The following is a 25,590-nucleotide window of genomic DNA, read 5'->3' on the forward strand; positions in this document are numbered from 1 at the left end:
AGCTTTTCTAGGATTGGAGTTGTCTCAATGAGGGTTACTTTTACCTTTAAGCCTGCCTGCTTTCTGCCACCAGTGGCCTTTGTTAGAAAGCAATTTATTCTTTCATGTTTTATTGCTTTAATACAATTTTACTTTGGAACTGCCAATGTTTCCTCACCTTCTTTCCTCCATTGTTCTACTGTCTGGTATTTTACAATCTCCTGCCAGCCAAGCTAATACAGTGTTGATGAACATGACAACCTTTCATTGTCCACCACATGGACAACTGGGCCTATTTCTTCACCCAAGGTGCTGAAATGTTAAATTCCATCTGAGATCCAAAGAAAAAGCATTTATTAGGGAAACTTGTCCATTCCTTCCCTTATCTCAAAAGTCATGAACCCAAACTTATGTGAAAACCATATCAAGTATATTCTAGATACAAAAACATCTTTTAAGGTCCTTGACAAGAATCCATCAAAACACAATATATTGGAAAATCGCAGCAATTGTGCTTGTTTTCAGATCTTAGGCAAAACCTTCACACCACTATTCTGCCACACTGACAAACTGGACAACCACAAACAAGAATTAACTCAATGGTAGCCCCAGATACAGGTTATGAACCAACAGTTGCATGTTTGCAGTGGTCCAGCATTTGTGCTGAACTTGTAAATGACATTCAAGTTGGTACTGACATTCCCTAGGCATATATCCTGCAGTGGTGAAAGAACACACTGCTGATCCCAACTGCAAGGGCCATTTGGATCAAAGATTAGCAAGGCAGAGCTTACAACTACCTTAAAACTAGTATTTTACCCTTGTATTTTTAAGAAGGGAATGGGAAGAGTTCTTTCTTCTCCAAAGAAGAACCAGAGGGACTTAGCTACAGACCTTGCTGATTGCCACAGACAGGAAGAACAATAAAGGCAAACAAGGCCAGCATGTGCAGTGTCTCTACTGAACATGACTTTAAAGAGGACAGAGTACACCTACAAAAGGCAGAGAGGATCTGTGCAGGAGCAGCTAGACAACATCTAGGTTGTAGACCCCAAGGGCAACAGCTAACCAGGTCAGCAGACTAGGGCTGTATGGTGAAAAAGCTGCAATCTTGCCAGCCTCTGTGAAAAGGTCAGACTATTTTAGGCAGCAAGGAACTTCACTGTTTCACTACTATACTAGAAACAAAATTCAAAGGGCAATTGCTGAGACCCAAGCCATTAGCTCAGTTTAACTTTATCCCAATCCTAACTGAGCAGCTGCAATTCAAGGACCCCCCATTACAATCATATGGCAAAAGGAAAAAAAGAGGAAATAAACCTTATCAACAGCAGTGTCCAAATCAAAAGGAAGCTCTCAAGTGATTCTGGATCTTACTCCTACTTCCTGCAGTGGAAACCCTTGTGTCCTTCACAAAATGTACCTCTGAATTCCCAGGGAGATTCAGCATCTTCCTCTTGCTCTGCTCCCACTGTTGGAAGGGTACCTGCAAATAAGGTAAGAAGTGAGATGCTTGAGCGTTTGTGCATCCAAAGATGCAGGTTCCATTGATGAGGACAAACTAAGAACCAAGTTTTATTCAAGTGCTTCTTCCCACCCACACACATCCTTTACACTTCCAGCTCCTTTTGCTTCCTTTCCATCAGAAATGCACAACAGCTGACAAAGCTACAGGCAATACCCAACACGCTTGGGTAACACTCAGGAAGATACTCCAGCATCCTGTGGTTCTGTTGTATACACAGTTAAGCTCTCCCATGCTACAGCTCCCAAACTTGGCATTTACTATCACTTCCCATTGTACAGGGTGTGCCATAGGAATATCATTCAAAACCACCTCACACTAACACCAACAAAGTCACCAAGAAACAATGCTCCCCTTGTACTACCAGGAGATTTTAAAGCTCACTCTCAGAGGGTTCCTAGCCAGATTTTACTATTGTATTTTTATTTTAAGCTACTCCATTAGGAAAAACTGATTCAGTATTCAATTGTGTGGACACATACATGTAAAGAAGGGAGCTGAATGCCTGTGAGGACACTCATCCCACAAGAGGCAACTGCTGGCTCCAGTCTGAACTGTGACTACTTACACTATGCCAAGTACACACTTATGGTAAAACACATATAGCCAGATGAGCAGGTACAGGCACAACAGCAGGTTCTGCCAGGGCCCCCTGCACAGCATCTGAACAGCAGCTACACGTGCTCTAGTAACATCTACTGAAACAAGCTGCACTCTGGACACAGACAATGGAAATGGTGCTTTCTCTTCCAACTGTCAGACCTCAGGTCAGTATCAAAGTGCTCTACTCTGACTAGGCTGGTGTTGTTTTCAAGCACATGGTGCTGGAGACATCACACACCTACATTTTAAAACTGGACAAGGGGAGGCACTGCAACAGCTTTCTCTCAACTTGACTCAAATCCTCCCCTGGCTTCAGCCAAGATCAGTCACAACATTTCAATGTGACAGTGCTCTTCATAAAAGGGAACACTGCTGTCACTCAAGACATTCTAGTCCTCCTTCTCTTTTTCATCTCTGCATTTTATTTAGACCACTTCAGGGAGAATGCACAACAAATCAAGAATGGCACTTGCTTCATATTGCATTGCTTGGCATACAATTTCAGTTCTTTTAAGAATGAATGAAAAGCAACACAATCTGCTTTCCTTCTCTGTCAATGCCCATTAGGACTCACAGGCAAGAGAATATTTTGCTGTCATAGGAATCAATCACCATTTGAATTCATTTTCTATGCATTAACATTTGTAGATGAAGAACTTGGGTCTGGATTTATAAAGTCATTTCTCTCACCAGAGTTGTCCTTTGAAGCTTTGTGGACTTCATGCCTATCATTACAAACAGAATTTTTCACATCCTCAACACCTGGAGTTTGCAGCTTTCTGCCAGCACCGTCCTTCTCATCTTCTTGGTAGTCAGATGATTCTCCCTAAAAGAGATCAACCAAAACAGCTGAAAAGAACAGTAACAAACATCATCTTTGCTGTTCCTCCATAAGCAATTCCTCATGTCAGTCTAACTTCTAGCTTCATTTCAGTTACAACATTCCAGAGCATATTTCTTTTTTCCTTCTACTTTGCTCCACAGAAAAATCATTGGTTTACTGCTCTCAATCTTATTCAAAATTACTTTTGTTTCCTCACTTTCAGCTATCACACCATGAATTTTCCTAAATAGTAGTAAAACTTCACAGATAAAAACTGTAGCAGAACTGCCTACTCTTTTTCCATACTATATTACCATACCATAGCAAAGAAACTGTTTTGACTCCAAGTAAGACACTAACATCAAAAATGGATGATGAAAAGATGGAGATATGTGAAAGATAAGCATTAAAAGAAATCCAGTTTACTATGTGCTTCTTACCTATATATGAACCTTAGAAAATACCCTTGTGATTGAATCATCCTTGTGTACTTACTTCAGTGCTTGAGTGAAGTGCTGCTCTCAAATCTTCTTCTTGCTCATTTAAGTGCAAGTTTTCTCTTTCTTGTTTCAGTGGTTTACAGACTTTATAATCTACTCCTTCATATTCCTCTTCAGTATCTTCACCATCCACATGTTCAAGTATGACAGAGGTTAGTCTTTCACCTTCAGGTCCTGGGGTTTTTTCTGCTAGCCAAGAATTATTGCCACTTTCAAAGCCATCACTGAAGCTTGACTTTTAACACCACAACTAAGAGAGGCTGAGGTATCCCTTTTTTCCAGTCTGTCATTTCACAGCCTGCAAAACAGGAGTCAGCCTTTCTGTGAAACGTCTCCTCAATCATGCTTCTCCTGTTCAAGCTTTCTTGCATATCTTGCAGATTATTTAGATTTTGAAAGACAGCTTGTTTTGGTACTGACTTGCAAGATATTTCATTACTCATGATCTTAGGAAACACAGTCGCTTTATTTTCTTGAAACTTTTCACAAGACCCAGCTTTGAAGGACTCAGGAGTGTCAACAGAATCCTTCACTTTTTCATCATGTTCTTTAGTTATTTCATGATCACCACACACATCTCCAGTTCCACACTGAGCATCCCCTTCATGTTTTGCTTTACTGAAATACTCGAATTTCTGATTAATTTCCCCTTTAGATTCTGTTTGGTCTTCTTCCAGTATTTCATTAGACTGAGTTTCTTCATCTTCCAGCTCTTCCTCCTCCTTTTCACCTTCAGTAAAATCTTCATCCTCCTCCTTCTCCTCCTCCTAATCTTCATCACCATCTCCATTGCCATTTTCATCCTCTTCCTCCTCCTATTTCCTCCTCCAGCTCTTCTTCATCCAGGTTGCTTGCAGCTGAGACATCGTGATTAAAAAATTCTTCACTGTCTCCTTTGTTTACATTTGCACCTGATGGGATTCTATGTTTGATACTTTTCTTTGGCGACTTTGTACTTTCAATTCTAGAACCACCACCATCACCTGAAAAAACAAAAAAGAAAAATGCATATGAACAGAAGGAATTATGTAAACAGTAATTGGCATGTTATCAGATTAATGTACAAGAGAGGAGCCATTTGGGAACATTTAGAAATGAAGAAATTAGGTGGGGCAGGATGGATGATGAACCAGATGATGGAAAAGGACTTAGGAGGGGATTAATATCTTCTTTTTAATTATTTATTTTATTCTGAACTATTAACATTATAAGTGTTTACAAAACACTACTTTCCTCATTTACTATTTCCAAAAAAACCCTGAAATCAACCAAAAAAACCTACTTGGCAAGTCTATATTATATATCAGTACATCATGCAATCTTTTGCAAATAACTTACTGTTTTTCCTGAACTGCTGTGAAGCACTCATTATCAGTGTCAGGTTTGGCTTCTGCAGCTTCTGTAAATAAAGATGTAAGAATTTTTTTTAACAGTAACAACAACAAATCCTTTGTTCCGCTCCTGAGCAGGGGAGCTCCCGGAGCTGCTGCAGCTGCACCTGGGGCTCCCGAGAGCGTCCCTTACCGCTCCGCCTTGTCCCGCCCGTCGATGCCGCACTTCTTCAGTCCCTGCCGCACCTGGGCCAGGTCGAGGCAGGGCGGCTGCCCCTTCCTCCTCCTCCCGAACGCGAAGATCCTTTTCATTCCGCAGCAGGAACGCGGGCACAATCTCGCTAGGGAGAGAGACGGCGGGCTGTATCGTGCCTCAGGGAAGCAGGGAAGGGACAGGGACAGGGACAGGGGAGGAGAGGTCCCGCAGCGATCTCGACGCGATGCGGCTCCTGCGGAGCGCACCTCAGGCAGCTCCGGGGCACAGCTCGCGGCCGCCGCCCCCGACAGCCCCGAGCCCGGCCCCGCGCCCGGGGCAGTTGCGGGCGGAATAGCGCTCGGCTGGAATTAATACCTCGGGGCGTTTAGTGCTGCTGTCAGCCTTGGGCGAATGGGCGAGGATTAATACAGCAGCAAAGGGGATGGAGGGGAGCTTCAGATACCATCTTGTCACGTGCCTGATCAGAGGAACACGTCTGCTCCAGCCAGCTGGGCTCGCAAGCTGCCGACTGATGCAGGTTAAGCGCTGGGTGGGAGCCTGAGACAAGAGGCCGTGAACTGCCAACCTTCGGGATATTCAAGGCACGAAGATGGGTGACGCTAGTCCGGTGATCAGACTCCCAGAGACACGGCTGGAGCCTGGAATTGCCGAACTTTTGGGTTACAAAGGAGATGAAGACCGGTGACAGCGGCGAAGTCATTGCACGTAGTGGGGAGGGAAGAGCCGAAGACTCGGGTGGAAGAGAGAGGCTGGGTCAGGAGGCGACTGTGAGGCAGAACTAATATTTTGCTCTGGAAACGGGATCCTGGGACAAATGAAACTTCTTTGTAAGTCGAGCACATCTAGTTTCAAGTCCAGCAGTGGCTGTGGGGAGAAGAGACAACATTCTTTATGTTACTTTTACAGCATACAGGAAGAAATAAAGCACTGTAAGAAGATTTTACATAACTTGAGAGTCTCTAAACCTGAATGAGGCTTCAAAAATTCCAAGGACACCTAACAAGGGAAGGACTGGGCAAAAGGAAGAAACACGTTCTGTGCACACTTGCTTATCAGTCAACAGCATTTGTAAAGCTAGTGACAGACGTTCAGTGAACATCTTCTGGGACTGCACACGACTCCAGTGGCCCTTAGCAGTGCTTGTTAGCACAGCTCCTGCACAGCTCTTCAGCCTCAAGTCTTTGCTTTCCTTAAATGTTCAAATTGTGCTTTATTGGAACACTACAGCTACAAGAGCTGCAGTCCCTGCAGAGCAGTGACTCTGGAGGACCAGCTATCACGAAGCAGGTGGACTCCTCCTTGGACGCCTGGCCTCAAATTGTAGAGGGTGTTTTATGCTCCATGTTGCAAGCACTGAACTCATGTTTGCCTAAACATTACTGAACAGTCTCTTCCTGAAGAAATGTTATCTTTTGTCCCTGATCATGCACTTGTGACATATTCCAAACAAGACTGCCAACATCTAGGCTGCAAAGACAAGCAAGAAATATCATACAATCACAGCAAGAAAAATCAAGATCTAACAGCAAAGAACATGTATGGTATGGTTTAGTACTGAATGCAATCCATGTACAGGGAAGGAAGGGATGGCTGAAATATATCAAGATCTATAAAACTCTGGGGACTTGATGTTTTTGCTGGAAATTAACTGTTGAAGGGCAACTTCATCTTCAACCAAGTGTTTCTGTTTGAGCCAGTGGATGAATTTTCTTTCTGTATTTTTCTAGGCAAGTGCATAACATTCTATGCAATATGCTGGGAAGCAGGAACTTTTCAAATTCAAGTCTAAAATGGAGAGCTAGCAAAAAACCATCTCTGTGCTTAGCAGAGGAAGTGAAAGTAATGACTTGAAAGCTGTCAAGACATAGAAACAGTCACCTATTTCCTTAAAAACACTCCTAATGACACATTACCTTTTTCCAGTTCCTTAGTAAGTTTTCCCTCCTGTTCCTGGTGTACCTAGAATTATACATCAAATATACAGTTAAGACATAATATGACTCAAATAGAACTGCTACTACTCCTAAAACATTCTTACACCCCACAGACAACGTGATAAAACCTAAAAGTACCATGGCAAATGGAGATGATGGCCCGTGATGGCCAAGAAGATGCCAAAGGCCTTGGACCACGTGAGCTGTGTGCAGAGGCTGAGGGAGCTGTGCCTGTTTCTTTCCTGGAGTAGACAAAGCTCAGGCCACCTTGTCTGTGTGTATTAACTACCACGAGGGTGGAGGAACAGAGATGGAGCCAAACTCCTCTCAGTGGGGCCAAAAGAACAACTTCCCCCAAGCTTCAAGTATTTTTCAAGCATGGACAAGCAGCAGTAAAATCCTGGGGAAAGGGATCCCCCTAGAACATGAAATGAGCCATGGGTAGTGGATGGAAGCAGGAAATCCAAGGCCTAGACTAAGAGACGACCTAAAGCAGCACTAATCCTGAGCAAAGCTGCAGTAGTTGAGCTGTTGGCAGAAAGCACTTTCCCCGATTTATGAAGCTTTCACAACAACCAGAAGCTCCACACAACCCTCTGCAACACGTGCGGATGAATCAAGGGAAGAAAAAGGTCTTGTTTGCCTCTTATTTATTCCAGTAGCCTTTTTGTGATTCTCACCCCTGCCTGAGGAAAGAGAAATAGGTGGAAATAAAGCCAACACATGGATTTCTCTGAAAAGGAATGAAAAGGCCTTTGCATGAAAACCCACCTTTGAGGACTCTGGCAGTCTCCATTGTCCTCCTGCCCCCTCTGGAGAAGGCCTGAAGTACCAAGGGCTGAACAACAGGCCCTGACTGAGGCCTGAACAAGAGGCCTGCAGCCAAAGCTGACCTATAGATGAACCTTCCAGTCAGTGTTATCTATATATATTTGCTCATGAACAAAGCATTGTTACATGTGTATTTACTGGCAGAACATGTATTTGCCATTCTGAATCTAGAAACTGCATGAGGCCACATCTGGCCTAACCAGGGGTATAGGATCAAAGACAATCCCTTGGTTCCTCCTTGAGCCAGGCTCTGGGAGAAAGCCAACAGGAGGATGAAATGACACATGATGCCAGCTTGTTTGTTTAACAGTATAAAAGCTGGGCTACTGTCACAGCAAAGTTGGGAGAGCCCAGTGGCCTGCAAGGTGGATGCACACAGGAATTCCCTGAAACTTGCTTCTCCAGTCCTTCCCTGTGACACCTTCCCCTCAGAGCTGAGGTGTCTCAGACTGGGGTGATGGCAAAGTATTGCAGTAACTGGTGATGTATCTTTCTTCATCACTACAGGCATTCTTTTGTAGCATCATTAGCTGCATTGCTTAGCTTGTCCTTTGTATTGCATTACTAATGGTTATATGCTTTGATTAGCTTAGCATATCCTTCCAGAATTGTCTGCAGCTTTACTGCAGCATTTTAGTGAATTCCACTATTCCTCAAGTTGCTGTCTGTGTCCTGAGCAGGTACCTCTCACTGCTTAGCTCTTCAGGCAGTAATACTGGGTCACTTGCAGCAGTCACCATCTCAGTAGTTCTGTTCCAGGAAGAGATGTTGCCTTTCTATTTATCCACGGATCTTCTTGTGCACAGAGTGAGCTGGATCCTCTCAGACTCCATGAGATGATACTCAGGGTCTAGGAACGGAACTTCAGAGCAGTACTGCTACTGCACACACAACCACTGTTGCTACCCAGAACTTTTTGACTGTCAGAACAGGCAAGGGCAGTAAAGAGACTTCTCTAGTTAATTAAGTTCCATGAGAATTGACGAAATCCATGCCTACGGTGCCATCTTAGAGAAGCTGAACTACCACAGAAGCCATAACTTCACAAAGACATAAAGCACAGAACTACTCAGCAGCAAGTCACTCTTTCACTCAGAGAAACCAGCAGCTCCAAAGCATTTCCAGCTTTAGGCCAATGGGAATGCATCTGTAGGTTTGAATCAAATCCTAGCAGCATAAAAAGACAAAACATTCCCAGTAGCACTCAAGGTTAAACAGTACAGGCTACAAACCTTGTCTCATCTCTGGCTGCAGAGAAGAGAGAGAAGAATTTTGATTAAGGAGCTGAAGAAGAAAGAAAAAGAGCCTGAAGTTCAAAGGTCTTCAGTGAGACACAAGAACATGGCCTACCTGCACATGAGGCAAGGCCAAAAGCTCACAATAGAAAGACCACTAAAATACAAGAGGACAGATGGAAAATGAAATAGAAAAGGAACAGAAGTTGAGAGATAGTGAAGGGAGCTGAAATTCCCCTTCTCACATTCTGTAGGGAAACTGGTTTCATAAATCCACTGATTCACACTGGTTGCAGCTAGCAGAGTTCACCATTCTTTCCCACACCAAGACACCCACATTCATTTGCACCAGCCTTTGGCACAGTTGTTAGGATTGAAGCGTGACAGTTTGGAAATATAACAAGTGGCGTGAATCCCAAAATCTTCTTGCAATACTTGCAGCAGACAGACATCCCCTGCCTTGGGATACACACCAAAGACCCATCTTTCAAATTCTGGTACACAGACCACTAACCAATTATTCCTATGTATGACTCGGATTTTAAAATTGCTACACCCCCAGTGACCAAAATCTTCAGCCTTACAATGTACAGCTGCCAACTATTCTGAGGATTAGCAGTTTCTTTGGCCTATTAGACAATATGGCATGGAATAAATAATGGATTTTAACTTCATGCTAAGAGTTCTCCAACCTTGCACAATGCCACTCTCTAGCAGGAGTCAAGAATGGTTTTTCAAAATGCTTACCTTGGTCACAGAGGCTACAAGCCTCTTTCTGGATGACAAGTGCTTCCTATATTGCTTTAGGAAGCTGTCTCCTGCACTCAGATTCCTGTCCAGTCCTGAGCGGTTGCCAAGATGTCCCAGTGCAGTTGAATGCAGAACTGGAGTTGCAGCCAGATCTCCACTGACAGTGCTGCTTGGGACCGACGACTGCCTTTCAAGGCGCTTCCAGATGAGCTTAGCGTTGGCTTTATCGAGTCTCTTGTTAGCTCTGAAACATTCCAAAGCACACAAACAGTTACCTTTGGTAGTAACACTTTCCCAAAGTTAGACTCCAGGTCCCTGAGTATTATTTGGCTTGTGAGATGAAGGGCCTCCAAAAATAGCCCATCATTTGACCTGAGCTGGTTTGGAGGGTCTGTTTCTAAGATGCCACACCAGGTGCGAGGAGCAGCAAGTGTCACCAACGCCTAGGACTGCTCAGCATGAGGGCTTCAAAGCCTTCTGTGAAAGCCATGTGTTTACCTAGCTTCTTCTGGAAGGCACCAGCATAACAACTCTGGGCTGGCCCCCCTTCCCAAGGGAAGCTCAAAGCTCAGAGCCGCCGCCTAAACGGAAGCCAATAAAGATAATTCCTTCACAGAATCCAATGCTGTTTTCTGAGGGGCTTATTTATACTCCAAGTTTTACTTATGGCAGCAATGATGGCAGAACTAATCTTTCTTTCCTGTTCATACTCAAAGAGTAATGGACATGAAATTGATCTTTGGTGTGGTATGCAGGATGGAGAAATTATAAAGACTGCTAAAAAAAGCTACCAGTTAAAACCATATCAACTTGAAAAGTATGCTGTTAATGCAATAATGTTGCTGCTGTGGTGTTCCTGCTGAAATACTAAAGAGAAATGAAGAGAAGGCTGATGAAGGGGAAGGGTCTTGCAGAATTATGGCATCTCATGCTTCCACACATGACGCTGAGCAGGTGGAGAAGAGTGATTTGGAAGGAAGATGCATGAGGAAACAGGAGTCACTTTTATTACCACTCCAAAAAATATGGACTTGCCTTTCCAGTTCCTTTGCTCGTCTAGTTTTCACTTCTTTCAGATACAGCTCCTTGTACTTTGCCACTTCTGCCTGTGCACATTCTTTTGCAAAACTACTGCCTTGCGGAGTGTTTTTTATCTTGTCCAATTTACATTCAACATCTCCAGTTCTGTCTTTTAGCTGGTTTCTCAGGGAAGCACGATGACTTGCTCTGATGTGTTCTACTCTGTCCTGGGAGGCTGCCTGTGCCTGAAAGAGAGAGTGCACCTTCAACCACCACAAAGAAAAAGAGAACTCTCCCCACCTGTCAAGTGTGTGTACCCAAGTTCAAGGGCCCAGCTTGGCTCAGAGAGGCAGCTGTGCCTCCTCACTAGCATCAGCAAGCAAGGCAGAACCCTGAGTTACTCCTGTAAGTAATTCTTTTCACTCAGGATGAAGCCCAAAGCAGTGCTACTATTCAAAGCTACTAATGAAAGGCCACTATCTCTGTAGGACAGGGCATAGAGAGCACTTTGAGGCCACTTGCTATGAAAGCCAGCTAGATCCTCAGCTGCTTTCTGAGCAGCCTCTATTCAGCAGAATAGAGAATGAACTGATCTCCCCTTGGCTCTCTGGGAAAAATACACCATAACATTTCTCTACAGTAATAGGCAACTAGGCTCAGAAGTCATGAAAAGAGAACTTTTGGAGCAGCTTACTGAGGTACTGGCTTGCAGGTCTCTCTGTAGGGTTTCAATCCTGTTGCTTTGTTGCTGGACAGTTGCTTCCAGACCAGTCTTTTCAAATTCAAGGCTTAACAAGAAATAAAGGCCATATTATAAAAATCTGCCAGAGTACCAATTCCAAAAAAAAAAAAAAAAGAGTAAAACATACAAAATCAAAAGCAACATTCAAAACCATAATGATTTGCTGTGATACAAGGCTACCTAACTATCTATTATGGTTTCCAACCAACTTATGTAGGCAACACTTGGTCCCACTGTGTTGTTCTCTTACCGTTGCATGCGTTCTTCCAGTTGTTTCACAGTCTCCAAATTTTTCAACACCTGCTCCTGCAGTTTTGTGGCAGAAGCTGTCGATTCTCTTTCCTTCTCCTCCAGGGCAGCCATCAAGTTCTGAATACGGCGCTCAGAATTTAGATATATTTCTTCCACCTTCTGCAACTGTAAGGCCACAGAAAGAATCCACAGTTGTCAGATGATCTTTCATACAGAGGATTCACATGGTGCAGATACCTGCCCATACCCTCTGACCAAGGAACTGTAATCATCTCAACTATCTATAGAGCTTTGCTTCTACTAGCAAATGAACACAAGCTGTGTTACTTCCTTTTCTTCTATGTTGCATCTAGTTGTTGCTTGGGGTGATAACATTTAAAGGAGCAGGAAAGACCTTTGCAAGGGTGTTACAGAGATGTTTATTTCAGCTACACACATGCACTGTCCAGAGTTCAGGGAACAAAGGTCATGGGGCTTGTGTGGGGCTTGTTGCATGAGATGAGCAGGGCAAGGAAAACTTTAGGGACCAATTACAGGGAAACTAGGTGGGAGTTACAGAAAAGCTGATAGACAGGGAGAGGGCACAGGGCTGGCTAGAAAACAGAACAGGGCTTGCTTTGGCCAGATGAAACAAGATCTGCTACCAGGAGAAGGCACCTCAGAAAGGCCTCTCATTTTCCTTAATTAGGAATGCCTTTCTGGGTCTCCACACTTGTGCAGCAGCCTCTCCCATCCCTCCACAGATTTCCTAGAGCCTGGTTCTAAGCACTGACACTGCTGCTCCAAGCCTTCTGGGGACCTGTGATGATGCTCTTTGTATTCACTTTATTTGCTACTGCATGAAAGCATGAACTGACATGCTTTTATTCCTAAAGGAGTCTTGGAAGTGTCAGAGGAAAACTGCTCCAGTGCACCTGCTCTGGAGCACAGCACGCTGCCAGGGGAGCATGGGGAGTTTTCTCAAGTGGCAGAGATGACAAGTGCAGCACTGAGAGAGGTGCCAGCTCCCACTGAGTGGGAAGTGGTGGATCCCTGAGGAAAGGCAGCTTTGCCTCAGTGTGGTGGGGCCCTGAGGGACAGCAGCAGTTACATCCCAGTGAGCACCATTTCAGAAAGGCTCCCAGGTGAACTGCACCATCAGACCTGCTCTGGAGTTTGGAATCACCCTGGGCTGCTTGGGGAGTGTTCTTAAACCAGGAAGACCTCGAATGTAGAGCAGAGAGAGGAATCCCACACCCCTGACCGTGAAGTGGGGAAACACTGAGGAAAGGGAGCTCTATGTCAACACTGGGGGTGGGGAGAGCAGAGGCAAATGGGACAGAGGCAGATTAAAACACAATATAATCTTTACTTCCTTACATTTCTCTCCTGCTTCATGGGATGCTGTCTTTTTCTTTTTCAAGGTGTATTAGAAAAATAGGCACCCACAGCTTCTTTCTCAAGGCACAAGCTTTCCCTAACTCTGCTCAAGCCCTAGCTATTTCCTTAGGCAAGTACAGGTTGCCTTTCTCAAGGTCAGCCTTTTGGCTCCTAGTAACTGCCAGTGAAGATTTGGATGTGGATTGCTCTAGACCTGCATTGCCAACCTTCTGCTGCAGCTGTGGCACTGCATTCTAGGGCAGTGGTGTTCCACAGGCATGAGATTTTTGCTGAGCATGTTATGGGTGCTTTTATTTCTTCAGCTGCAGAATTATGCCTGTCTCCGGAGTGAAGTCAAACTAAGAAATGCTGCTGCCTACCAACAGGTAGCCAAAAAACCAATGATCTCTCTCTCCCCCTTTTCCAGCTAAGCAGCCCCATGCTGCCAGGGGGAAGCAGGGAAAACTTCACTGCTTCTATTCAAAACTAGAAATGCCACTCAAAGGCCACTTGCTGTGAAAGCAAGGCTCTCAGCTGCTTTCTGAAAAGCCTGTATTCTGAAGAATGCAGGAAACAAGCTCCCCTTGGCTCTCCAGGAAAACCTCACCATAAAATGTGCCCACAGAAATTGGTAATTAGGCTCAGGAGTCATGAAAAGTGAAATTTTTGAGCAGCTTACTGAGGCAGACGCTTGCAGGTCTCTCTGCAAAGCTTCAATCCTGTTGTTTTGTTGGCAGAAAGTGGCTTCCAATCCAGCATTCTGAATTTCAAGGCTTAAAAAGAAATACAAGTCTTATTGCCAGAACCCACGAGAACAAGGAACAATTCCAGATAAACAGCATGAAGTTACACAGCCAAAGAGTATCACTCAAAATTAGAGTATCAATCCTGTGGTTTCCACCCAGAATCTGCAAGCAAGAGACACCTCGTCTCACTGTGTTGTGCCCTCACCGTAGAATGTGTTCTTCCAGTTGTTTCACAGAAGCCTCGTGGTCAAGGTATGCTGACAGATGCTCCTGCAGTTCCAGGGCAGCAGCTTGCTCTTGTCTATCTTTCTCCTCCAAGGCAGCCATCAAGTTCTGAACACAACGCTCAGAATTTAGATATTTCTCTTCCATCTCCTGCAACTGTAAAGCCACAGAAAGAACCCACAGTTGTCAGGTGAGCTTTTATACAGAGGAGTCAGCTGCTGCCCAAGGATTCATGTGCTGCAGCTATCTGCCCATACCCTCTGCCCAAAGAACTGCAATCACCTCCAGTACCTTCAATGCTCTACTTCTACTAGCAAATGAACACAAGCTGTGCTACTTCCTATTCTTCTACAGCAGCCTCTCCCATCCCTCCACAGATTTCCTAGAGCCTGGTTCTAAGCACTGACACTGCTGCTCCAAGCCTTCTGGGGACCTGTGATGATGCTCTTTGTATTCACTTTATTTGCTACTGCATGAAAGCATGAACTGACATGCTTTTATTCCTAAAGAAGGAAGGAGTCTTGGAAGTGTCAGAGGAAAACTGCTCCAGTGCACCTGCTCTGGAGCACAGCACACTGCCAGGGGAGCATGGGGAGTTTTCTCAAGTGGCAGAGATGACAAGTGCAGCACTGAGAGAGGTGCCAGCTCCCACTGAGTGGGAAGTGGTGGATCCCTGAGGAAAGGCAGCTTTGCCTCAGTGTGGTGGGGCCATGAGGGACAGCAGCAGTTACATCCCAGTGAGCACCATTTCAGAAAGGCTCCCAGGTGAACTGCACCATCAGACCTGCTCTGGAGTTTGGAATCACCCTGGGCTGCTTGGGGAGTGTTCTTAAACCAGGAAGACCTCGAATGTAGAGCAGAGAGAGGAATCCCACACCCCTGACCGTGAAGTGGGGAAACACTGAGGAGGGGCAGTTCTACCTCACCTAAAACTGAGCAACTATGGAGTGGGGAGCAGAAGGGACAGAGGCAGATTAAAACACAATATAATCTTCACTTCCTTGCATCTCTCTCCTGCTTCCTGGGATACTGTCTTGTTCTTTTTCAAGGTGTATTGGAAGAAATAGACACCCACAGCTTCATTCTCAAGGCACAGGCTTTCCCTAACTCTGCTCAAGCCCTAGCTATTTCCTTAGGCAAATACTGGTTGCCTTTCTCAAGATCAGCCCTGTGGCTCCTAGTAACTGCCAGTGAAGATTTGGATGTGGATTGCTCTAGACCTGCATTGGCAACCTTCTGCTGCAGCTGTGGCACTGCATTCTAGGGCAGAGGTGTTCCACAGGCATGAGGTTTTCACGGAGCATGTTATGGGTGCTTTTACTTCTTCAGCTGCAGAATTATGCCTGTCTCCGGAGTGAAGTCAAACTAAGAAATGCTGCTGGCTCCCAACAGGTAGCCATAAACCAATGATCTCTCTCTCCCCCTTTTCCAGCTAAGCAGCCCCATGCTGCCAGGGGGAAGCAGGGAAAACTTCACTGCTTCTATTCAAAACTAGAAATGCCACTCAAAGGCCACTTGCTGTGAAAGCAAGGCTCTCAGCTGCTTTCTGAAAAGCCTGTATTCTGGAGAATGCAGGAACCAAGCTCCCCTTGGCTCTCCAGGGAAACCTCACCATAAAATGTGCCCACAGAAATTGGTAATTCGGCTCAGGATTGATGAAAAGTGAAAGTTATGATCAGCTTACTGAGACAGAGGCTTTCAGGTCTCTCTCCAGGGCTTCAATCCTGTTGTTTTGTTGGCGGAAACTGGATTCCAATCCGGCATTCTGAATTTGAAGGCTTAAAAAGAAACACAGGTGTTAGTGCCAGAACCCACGAGAACAAGCACCAATTCCAGATAAACAGCATGAAGTTACACAGCTGAAAAGTATCAGTCAAAATCACAGTATCTCTCCTGTGGTTTCCACCCAGACTCTGCAAGAAACAGACACCTCGTCTCACTGTGTTGTGCCCTCACCGTAGCATGTGTTCTTCCAGTTGTTTCCCAGTAGTCTCGTGGTCAAAGTATTCTGACACAACATGCTGGGCAGCAGCTTCCTCTCGTCTATCTTTCTCCTCCAAGGCAGCCATCAAGTTCTGAACACAACGCTCAGAATTTAGATATTTCTCTTCCACCTCCTGCAACCGTAAAGACACAGAAAGAATCCACAGTTGTCAGGTGAGCTTTTATACAGAGGAGTCAGCTGCTGCCCAAGGATTCACGTGCTGCAGCTATCTGCCCATACCCTCTGCCCAAAGAACTGCAATCATCTCCAGTATCTTCAGAGCTTTGCTTCTACTAGCAAATGAATACAAGCTGTGCTACTTCCTATTCTTCTGCAGCAGCCTCTCCCATCCCCTCCACAGATTTCCTAGAGCCTGGTTCTAAGCACTGACACTGCTGCTCCAAGCCTTCTGGGGACCTGTGATGATGCTCTTTGTATTCACTTTATTTGCTACTGCATGAAAGCATGAACTGACATGCTTTTATTCCTAAAGGAGTCTTGGAAGTGTCAGAGGAAAACTGCTCCAGTGCACCTGCTCTGGAGCACAGCACACTGCCAGGGGAGCATGGGGAGTTTCCTCAAGTGGCAGAGATGACAAGTGCAGCACTGAGAGAGGTGCCAGCTCCCACTGAGTGGGAAGTGGTGGATCCCTGAGGAAAGGCAGCTTTGCCTCAGTGTGGTGGGGCCATGAGGGACAGCAGCAGTTACATCCCAGTGAGCACCATTTCAGAAAGGCTCCCAGGTGAACTGCACCATCAGACCTGCTCTGGAGTTTGGAATCACCCTGGGCTGCTTGGGGAGTGTTCTTAAACCAGGAAGACCTCGAATGTAGAGCAGAGAGAGGAATCCCACACCCCTGACCGTGAAGTGGGGAAACACTGAAGAGAGGCAGTTCTACCTCACCTAAAACTGAGCAACTATGGAGTGGGGAGCAGAAGGGACAGAGGCAGATTAAAACACAATATAATCTTCACTTCCTTGCATCTCTCTCCTGCTTCCTGGGATACTGTCTTGTTCTTTTTCAAGGTGTATTGGAAGAAATAGACACCCACAGCTTCATTCTCAAGGCACAGGCTTTCCCTAACTCTGCTCAAGCCCTAGCTATTTCCTTAGGCAAGTACATGGTTGCCTTTCTCAAGGTCAGCCCTGTGGCTCCTAGTAAATGCCAGTGAAGATTTGGATGTGGATTGCTCTAGACCTGCATTGGCAACCTTCTGCTGCAGCTGTGGCACTGCATTCTAGGGCAGAGGTGTTCCACAGGCATGAGGTTTTCACTGAGTATGTTATGGGTGCTTTTACTTCTTCAGCTGCAGAATTATGCCTGTCTCCAGAGTGAACTCAAACTAAGAAATGCTGCTGGCTCCCAACAGGTAGCCATAAACCAATGATCTCTCTCTCCCCCTTTTCCAGCTAAGCAGCCCCATGCTGCCAGGGGGAAGCAGGGAAAACTTCACTGCTTCTATTCAAAACTAGAAATGCCACTCAAAGGCCACTTGCTGTGAAAGCAAGGCTCTCAGCTGCTTTCTGAGAAGTCTGTATTCTGAAGAATGCAGGAACCAAGCTCCCCTTGGCTCTCCAGGGAAACCTCACCATAAAATGTGCCCACAGAAATTGGTAATTCGGCTCAGGATTGATGAAAAGTGAAAGTTATGATCAGCTTACTGAGACAGAGGCTTTCAGGTCTCTCTCCAGGGCTTCAATCCTGTTGTTTTGTTGGCGGAAACTGGATTCCAATCCGGCATTCTGAATTTGAAGGCTTAAAAAGAAATACAGATGTTAGTGCCAGAATCCACGAGAACAAACACCAATTCCAGATAAACAGCATGAAGTTACACAGCTGAAAAGTATCAGTCAAAATCACAGTATCTCTCCTGTGGTTTCCACCCAGACTCTGCAAGAAACAGACACCTCGTCTCACTGTGTTGTGCCCTCACCGTAGCATGTGTTCTTCCAGTTGTTTCACAGTAGTCTCGTGGTCAAAGTATTCTGACACAACATGCTGGGCAGCAGCTTCCTCTTGTCTATCTTTCTCCTTGAAGGCAGCCATCAAGTTCTGAACACAACGCTCAGAATTTAGATATTTCTCTTCAATCTCCTGCAACTGTAAAGACACAGAAAGAATCCACAGTTGTCAGGTGAGCTTTTATACAGAGGAGTCAGCTGCTGCCCAAGGATTCATGTGCTGCAGCTATCTGCCCATACCCTCTGCCCAAAGAACTGCAATCATCTCCAGTATCTTCAGAGTTTTGCTTCTACTAGCAAATGAACACAAGCTGTGTTACTTCCTATTCTTCTGCAGCAGCCTCTCCCATCCCTCCACAGATTTCCTAGAGCCTGGTTCTAAGCACTGACACTGCTGCTCCAAGCCTTCTGGGGACCTGTGATGATGCTCTTTGTATTCACTTTATTTGCTACTGCATGAAAGCATGAACTGACATGCTTTTATTCCTAAAGAATGAAGGAGTCTTGGAAGTGTCAGAGGAAAACTGCTCCAGTGCACCTGCTCTGGAGCACAGCACACTGCCAGGGGAGCATGGGGAGTTTTCTCAAGTGGCAGAGATGACAAGTGCAGCACTGAGAGAGGTGCCAGCTCCCACTGAGTGGGAAGTGGTGGATCCCTGAGGAAAGGCAGCTTTGCCTCAGTGTGGTGGGGCCCTGAGGGACAGCAGCAGTTACATCCCAGTGAGCACCATTTCAGAAAGGCTCCCAGGTGAACTGCACCATCAGACCTGCTCTGGAGTTTGGAATCACCCTGGGCTGCTTGGGGAGTGTTCTTAAACCAGGAAGACCTCGAATGTAGAGCAGAGAGAGGAATCCCACACCCCTGACCGTGAAGTGGGGAAACACTGAAGAGAGGCAGTTCTACCTCACCTAAAACTGAGCAACTATGGGGTGGGGAGCAGAAGGGACAGAGGCAGATTAAAACACAATATAATCTTCACTTCCTTGCATCTCTCTCCTGCTTCCTGGGATACTGTCTTGTTCTTTTTCAAGGTGTATTGGAAGAAATAGACACCCACAGCTTCATTCTCAAGGCACAGGCTTTCCCTAACTCTGTTCAAGCCCTAGCTATTTCCTTAGGCAAGTACAGGTTGCCTTTCTCAAGATCAGCCCTGTGGCCTCTAGTAAATCCCAGTGAAAATTTGGATGTGGATTGCTCTAGACCTGCATTGGCAACCTTCTGCTGCAGCTGTGGCACTGCATTCTAGGGCAGAGGTGTTCCACAGGCATGAGGTTTTCACTGAGCATGTTATGGGTGCTTTTACTTCTTCAGCTGCAGAATTATGCCTGTCTCCAGAGTGAAGTCAAACTAAGAAATGCTGCTGGCTCCCAACAGGTAGCCATAAACCAATGATCTCTCTCTCCCCCTTTTCCAGCTAAGCAGCCCCATGCTGCCAGGGGGAAGCAGGGAAAACTTCACTGCTTCTATTCAAAACTAGAAACGCCACTCAAAGGCCACTTGCTGTGAAAGCAAGGCTCTCAGCTGCTTTCTGAAAAGCCTGTATTCTGAAGAATGCAGGAACCAAGCTCCCCTTGGCTCTCCAGGGAAACCTCACCATAAAATGTGCCCACAGAAATTGGTAATTCGGTTCAGGAGTCATGAAAAGTGAAAGTTATGATCAGCTTACTGAGGCAGAGGCTTGCAGGTCTCTCTCCAGGGCTTCAATCCTATTGTTTTGTTGGTCGACAGTGGCTTCCAATCCGGCATTCCGAATTTCAAGGCTTAAAGAAACATATTGGTTTTATTAAAGAAAATTCTCCAAGGAGAGCACCAATTCCAGATGTACAATGTGAATAAACAAAATCAAAAGCAAGAGTGTCCTTCAGAATTAGAATATGTGTCCTGTTCTTTCCTCCCAATTTCTGCAAGCAAGAGACACCTTGTCTCACTGTGTTTGCCCTCACCGTAGCATGTGTTCTTCCAGTTGTTTCACAGAAGCCTCGTGGTCAAGGTATGCTGAGAGATGCTCCTGCAGTTCCAGGGCAGCAGCTTCCTCTTGTCTATCCTTCTCCTCGAAGGCAGCCATCAAGTTCTGAACACAACGCTCAGAATTTAGATATTTCTCTTCCATCTCCTGCAACTGTAAAGCCACAGAAAGAATCCACAGTTGTCAGGTGAGCTTTTATACAGAGGAGTCAGCTGCTGCCCAAGGATTCATGTGCTGCAGCTATCTGCCCATACCCTCTGCCCAAAGAACTGCAATCATCTCCAGTATCTTCAGAGCTTTGCTTCTACTAGCAAATGAACACAAGCTGTGCTACTTCCTATTCTTCTGCAGCAGCCTCTCCCATCCCTCCACAGATTTCCTAGAGCCTGGTTCTAAGCACTGACACTGCTGCTCCAAGCCTTCTGGGGACCTGTGATGATGCTCTTTGTATTCACTTTATTTGCTACTGCATGAAAGCATGAACTGACATGCTTTTATTCCTAAAGAAGGAAGGAGTCTTGGAAGTGTCAGAGGATAACTGCTCCAGTGCACCTGCTCTGGAGCACAGCACACTGCCAGGGGAGCATGGGGAGTTTTCTCAAGTGGCAGAGATGACAAGTGCAGCACTGAGAGAGGTGCCAGCTCCCACTGAGTGGGAAGTGGTGGATCCCTGAGGAAAGGCAGCTTTGCCTCAGTGTGGTGGGGCCCTGAGGGACAGCAGCAGTTACATCCCAGTGAGCACCATTTCAGAAAGGCTCCCAGGTGAACTGCACCATCAGACCTGCTCTGGAGTTTGGAATCACCCTGGGCTGCTTGGGGAGTGTTCTTAAACCAGGAAGACCTCGAATGTAGAGCAGAGAGAGGAATCCCACACCCCTGACAGTGAAGTGGGGAAACACTGAAGAGAGGCAGTTCTACCTCAACACTGGGGTGGGGAGCAGAGGCAGAAGGGACAGAGGCAGGTTAAAACCCAATATAATCACTACTTCCTTAGGTCTCTCTCCTTCTGTCTCCCAGAATACTCTTTTGTCCATTTTCATGATGAACAGGAAAGTAACAATCACACCATGATTTTTTTCTGTTGGGACAGCCTTTCCATACCTCCACTTTAACCTTCTCCAACTCTTCCTGCAGGCGCGGTTTGTCTTCCTCCACGTCAGCTTCATGTCTTGTAGTCACCGCAAGAGCAGTCCTAAAGCATCCAAAATTTGATAGGAAACATGTCAAATTTGGCATAGTTTTTCCCTGATTGCTCCCAAATATAGTGTTTCCCCCTTTCCTATAAGCACAGTGAAAGGAAAGCCAAGTACATGTAAGCTTGCAGAATGCAGCCTAGAAGGGACCTCAGGACATCTCCAGTCCCACTGCCTCCACAGTGCAGCCTTGACGTCAGGCCCTGCTATTTAGGGCTCCTTCTGCTGCTCTTCAAAATCCCCCTGGATGCACCTGCACCAACTCCTGGGGCAAGCTGTTCAACTGCCTGACCATCTACAGGGCAAGACATTTTGTCTTTTCGTGTGGCTGGAACCCATCATTTCCCCTTGGACAAGTTGCTTCTCTTTCTCCCAATGCTCCCATTCGTACCACTTAATGCACCAGCTGTTCCTTTGCTTAAAGCCCACTCTCCTGCCGAGCAACCTTGCTGCTGAGCTAATGGCAAGTTTCCCAGTGAGTTCTGGTATGTGTGGGGAGAGCACACCACAGACAACACTTTCTGACGGTCCTCAGTGGACAAAGTACAAGAGTACCAAAGGTCGGAGAGCAGCCAAGAGCAGACCTGCATTTCCCAGTCACATGGGGATCTCCTTCCATGTGGCTCTTCCTTCTTTTTCTAAGCTCATTCCCACACCTCTCCTCAGTCACACTTGCTGACAACTGAGGAGGCCTGTGTGCTGTTTAGACAAATCCCTCACCTTTCACCCTGCTCAGCAGCATGCCCATCAGCTGCTTTTTTCCGAAGACATTCCAGCATCTCTTCATGCTCTTTGGAGACTGCAAGATCTAAGGGGGTATATCCCTCCTGAAAGATGAGAGACTCTCCATTAGAAAAACAAAGACAAGCTCGCACCTGTTCAAAAGAGAAGCTTTACCCGCATGCCAAGGTTACCTGGTTCTCAGCATCACTACTGGCATTATGCTCAAGCAACAGCCCTGCTATAGTTGTGTTACCAGACAGGACAGCCAGGTGAAGGGCAGTGTTGCCGTCAGCATTTGCCAGATTTGGGTCTGCACCATGTTCTAGCAGAACAGACACACATTTCTCTTGCTGGCACTGTACTGCCTGGGAATGACACACAAAAAAGGGGGAAGACTTTCAACATTTTTGTGTCACTCTTGTCACAACTCGCTCATCTCCTCAATGCTGGAATTGAAGGACATCTTCAAAGATTTAGATAACAGAGGCCTAAGCCACGCCAAGTAACAACATGCATGCTTCTATGGCCCTTCTGTGTAAGGAATCATGCAAGACACCTCTCCTGCAATGCACTGTCAATAAGCTCCACTTACAAGGTCAGAACACAGTCCACTTACCCTCATCAGTGGAGTGCTTTTTAAATTATCAGCCACATTCAGCTTGCAGTTCTTCTGTGCTAGATATCTGATGACATCTGCGTGGCCATTCACAGAAGCAAGATGCAGAGGTGTCCTAAAAATGAAACAGATAGTCTCAACACGGAAAAAAAGATTATAAAATCAGTGTCTTTACTCAGCCTTGGGGACCCTGCCCAGCCTCTATTCCTCCCACTTGCTGCTGCTGCATCAGCCACCGGGCAGAAGAGAATGGGCGAGGTCCGAGCAGCTGCAAACAGCCCTGCAGAGACCACGGCAAAGCGGCAGGCCGGCAGCATGCACTACCAACAGTGCTGGAGCCGAGAAGGCAGCTCCCAGCCGTGAAAAGCACCACAGTTCACTGCTGTCCAGCTGACAGGACAAATCTCGCTTTTCAAGCCATTAGCTTGAACGCGATTCCACACACAGCCTTAAGAGCGCTGCTTCCACATGGCATCCAAAGCTGCTGGGGGGATTGGTCATCAGCACCATGCTGATGCTCTCGTTCTGCCTTTCCCTTACGAGAAGCCTGCCGAGAACTAGTGGAGCTCGGCTCAGAAACTGCCGCAGCAGCGCCTGCCAGAAGCAGCCAAGGTGTCCCCTCGGTGGCCCATAGAACTCACCGCCTCTGCTGGTCTGGCGGGTCGATGCCGGCTCTCCTATAATACCAGCGCCACCGTCTCAGCCAGGCCAGGTCGCCGCGGGCAGCCGCGCGGTGCAGCCTGCCCCGGACCTTCTCACTGGCGGCACCGCTGGTGGCGGCACAGGGCTGCCCACACCGGCTGCTGGATGGCGACTGCTGTCGCCTATTGATGAAGAGTCCCCTGACTCTCTTCTGTAGGGCGTGCAACGCCATGGCCCTGCTGGGGGCAATCCAGCAGCGCGAAGCACCCGGCGCGCTGCTTGCCTCCGGGTGGGGATGGCAATGGGGGACAATGAAATGAAAGCGACGAGGACTTGCGCTCGCAAGAGAGAGGCCAAGTCGCCCCGCGCGGTGGCTGCGGCCAGGAGCCTCCGAGGCGGCGGCAGGGACGCGCAGTGCTCCCAACGCGGAACGAGCTGCTGCTCCCAGAGAGGGTTGGGCAGCTCTGAGCGCCGGTTCCGGGGAACGGCAAAACCGCGGGCAGCAACAGAACCGCGGCACCAACATAACCACGAGCAACGAGAGAACCGCGGCACCACGCGTGAGCGGCGCCTCAACGGCCAGAGGCACGCGGGGAGCGATCGATGCCGTGAGCGTGTGGCACGGGCACGAGGACAGAAATGGCACGGGCACAGGCTCGGGCGCGGCCGTGAGGGCGGCCTCGGCGGGCTCCCCGAAGGAGGCTGCCCGCGGCCCGTGAGGCGGCCGGCGGCCCCGGGCTCTGCCTGCCCTCAGGCGGCCCCGGGGCACGGTCGGAGCCGACGCTGCCGCAGCGCTCTCGCAGCTCTCGCAGCTCTCGCCTCCCTCGCTCTGGGTTCTTCCCTCAGCGCGTGGCCACGGTGCCGCTGCGCACGCGTCCCCGAAATGGAGCTCAGGGTGGGCTCGGATCCCAGTCCGAGCGGGCGGCGGCCGCCGCAGGTCTCGAGATGATCGCTCCAAGGCTGCAATAGCGGAGTATGCGATCGTATGGAAGCCTGGTTACTGATTTAGGCATTTAGGTATCCTGGAAGGTAATAAGTCTTATGAGGAATGACTGAGGGAACTGAGGGTGTTTAGCCTAGGGAAAAGGAAACAGCAGGGAGACGTTATCGCTCGCCATGATGATCTGAAAAGGAACTTGTAGGCAGCTGGGGGGTGAGTCTCTTATGCCAGGTAACAAGTCAGAGGACAAAAGGAAATGCTTCAAGTTGTACCAGGATAGGTTTATACTGGATAAGAAGAAAAAAATTCATCACAGAAGGGTTTGTCGAGCAGTGGAAGATGCTGCCTAGGGAAGTGGCTGAGTCACCATCCCTGGAACTATTTAAAAGATTACAAAGTGCAGAAGTGGCACTCAGGGACATTGTTCAGTGGTGGACTCGGCAGTGCTGGGTTGACAATGGGACTTGACAACCTTAAGGATGATTTTCAACCTAGACAATCCTGCAATTCTATGACAGTAGAGTCTCTAAAATGAAAAGCCGTATTTTGATGGGCATGTGTGTTTCATGAGTGCCGCCCATAACCACTAGGCATGCTGCGTCTCTGAAATGCAGCAGGTGTGTTGGACATGCAAGTACTTAAAACAGCTCCACAAGAGTGATGCCAAGTTGCTTTAGAGGAATTTCCTTCACTGAAATACAGCTCTGCAGATCTGTAGGGATTGTACGAGGCCATTTTCCTTGGCTTGCGTCCACTTTTGAACCAGGGTATGAACTGGAACTAGGTTTGTCTTTATTCATCATTTGTTCTAGCACCTGTTATGAGGCTATTAAAATATGTTCTTTTCACATCCCGAAATTAGAGACCTGCTCTTGGTTACTCCATATGTGAAACATGCTGAAGTCCCACCATTTTGCAAGTGTGATAGCAATAATATCCATCCGTATTAGTGCTGAGGAACTGAGTCCCTGCCGTGGGTGGTACATGCAAAAAGTCCATAGCACATAAATCTGCGGTTCTTTGGGACAGTTGTTTCACATAGGACTAGACATGACGTAAAGTGCATATATTTGTGGGTTATTTTGGGTATGTTCTGATTTCCCCAAAAGTGACCTTGAAGTATTCCAAATAAAAACCAGCAGCCAATATCCACATCTAAAGCTATTTACCCTGAGCCTATGGGTTGTTTTGGTGAGTACTTCCACAACTGCTTCAGGCAGAATCCAGTCAATCACTTTGCAGGGGAAAGCCCATGAAGGAATAAGGGCAACCTCTTTCATGCTGAGTGGATTGCCAACATTTTGGGTTACAAAGGAGATGAAGACCGGTGACAGCGGCGAAGTCATTGCACGTGGTGGGGGGGGACGAAGCCGAAGACTCGGGCGGAAGAGAGAGGCTGGGTCAGGAGGCGACCGTGAGGCTGCAGAAGCCCAGAGGTTCTTCATGTGGGTGCTCCCCTCAGAGGCAGCAGCTCGAGCCGTTCCTGTGTTA

The 25,590-nt window shown here is 47.0% G+C and overlaps 2 pseudogenes across 2 annotated transcripts in view; both read right to left on the reverse strand.

Moving 5' to 3' along the window:
- Positions 1–23,268, reverse strand: part of LOC306800782 — a 40,492-nt pseudogene extending 17,224 nt beyond the window's left edge. The window contains exons 1-13 of the transcript XR_013777938.1: positions 23,159–23,268; positions 22,518–22,632; positions 22,093–22,266; positions 21,899–22,005; positions 21,087–21,177; positions 19,963–20,138; positions 19,686–19,779; positions 17,991–18,157; positions 13,781–13,874; positions 11,741–11,907; positions 11,443–11,536; positions 10,764–10,993; positions 4,955–5,102 (exon numbers count right to left, since the gene is read on the reverse strand). The product of XR_013777938.1 is annotated as an uncharacterized misc_RNA (transcript). The remainder of the gene's footprint in view (positions 1–4,954; positions 5,103–10,763; positions 10,994–11,442; positions 11,537–11,740; positions 11,908–13,780; positions 13,875–17,990; positions 18,158–19,685; positions 19,780–19,962; positions 20,139–21,086; positions 21,178–21,898; positions 22,006–22,092; positions 22,267–22,517; positions 22,633–23,158) is intronic.
- On the reverse strand, positions 1,327–4,878 carry LOC306801625 (annotated as a pseudogene). The gene is made up of 4 exons (XR_013777939.1): positions 4,769–4,878; positions 3,426–4,413; positions 2,798–2,933; positions 1,327–1,465 (listed from the first exon to the last, which is right to left on the reverse strand). The product of XR_013777939.1 is annotated as an uncharacterized misc_RNA (transcript).
- Positions 23,269–25,590: the final 2,322 nt, after the last annotated feature.

This window comes from Erithacus rubecula (genome assembly GCF_903797595.1).
Source record: "Erithacus rubecula genome assembly, chromosome: 4".
Taxonomy (NCBI): Eukaryota; Metazoa; Chordata; class Aves; order Passeriformes; family Muscicapidae; genus Erithacus; species Erithacus rubecula.